Below are 1227 nucleotides of genomic sequence, written 5' to 3' on the forward strand. Positions count from 1 at the left end.
GCGGCCTCTGGCGGCCGGGGGGCGGCGCTGCCGCTGCGACGCGGAGACGGGGGCGGCGCTTCATGTGGCCCCGCCCATCACGGGGGCGGTCTCCCGCGCTGGTCTCGCTCCATTCGCTTCCTCCCGCCCAGGTGCGAGTTTGGAAAATGCAGGAAGCTTGACTCACGCAGTGGAAATGTTTTCCACCAGGACCTCAGCCATGCAGACCCCAGGGGGCCAGTTTCAACCCTCAGTCCTCCGCCAGGCTGATTTCCTGGCATGCCTGCTCCTTCGCCTGTGTCCGGTGTGGGCAGTGGAGCAGATTAACTGAGATTAGCAGATTATGTCTAAAGACAGGCCTTGGTTGAGTAAGGACAAAACAATCCATGATTATTAGCACCAAACTCGTGTGGGTTGTCCTCATGATATGAGTAGAAGGGAATGCAGTCCGTCCTTCCTTCCTTCTTTCCTTCCTTCCTTCCCTTCTTCTCCTTCTCCTTCTCTTGGCTGGAGGAGAGGACACTGGTCTCCAATGCGCCTAGACTGACCTCCCACTCTTGATCCTTCAATCTTGATTTGCTAGGAATCAATGTGGTGTGTGTGTATGTGTGTGTGTGTGTGTGTGTAGGGGTCGGTAATACAGGGACTTGGGACTTGAGTTCCGAGTCTGGGGCATTGTCCCTAAGCTCTTTTGCTCAGGGCTAGCGCTCTACCACTTTGAGCTACAGCACCACTTCTGTGGTTTTTGAGTGGTTAATTGGAGATAAGGGTCTCATGGGGACTTTTCTGCTAGGACTGGCTTAGAACCCTGTTCCTCAGGTCTCAGCCTAATGAGTAGCTAGGATTACAGGCCTAAGCCATCTGTGCCCCAGCCCTTTGGCTTTTTATTAAGGAAAAGAAGAGAGGAAAACAAAGTTTTCTGGCTCTGAGGGTTAGCTTTGCATCTGGATGAAAAGAATGGTAAGATTGCCAAAGGCAAGGCTTCCTAGAAGGAAGTTGGCAGCAATGCACCTCCCCTGGGCGTTGGGGAGAGACTCATTCCAAAACTTCCACACAAAGGTAGCAGCTTATCTTCCTGGCCTGGCTCAGCTGCCTGTGCCGGTGGAATTCAGGAGTGACAGGGGTGGCTCCAGTCACCATCCCAGCCCACAGCTGAGCCGGGAGCTGTGCAGGTGGACCCATTGCAACAATGAGATGTTCAAAATGCTATGTTGGAAAACAAACTTTACAACTTTGGTGGGGAGTGTA

The sequence above is a fragment of the Dipodomys ordii genome, unplaced genomic scaffold (genome assembly GCF_000151885.1).
Source record: "Dipodomys ordii isolate 6190 unplaced genomic scaffold, Dord_2.0 Scaffold18, whole genome shotgun sequence".
Classification (NCBI taxonomy): Eukaryota; Metazoa; Chordata; class Mammalia; order Rodentia; family Heteromyidae; genus Dipodomys; species Dipodomys ordii.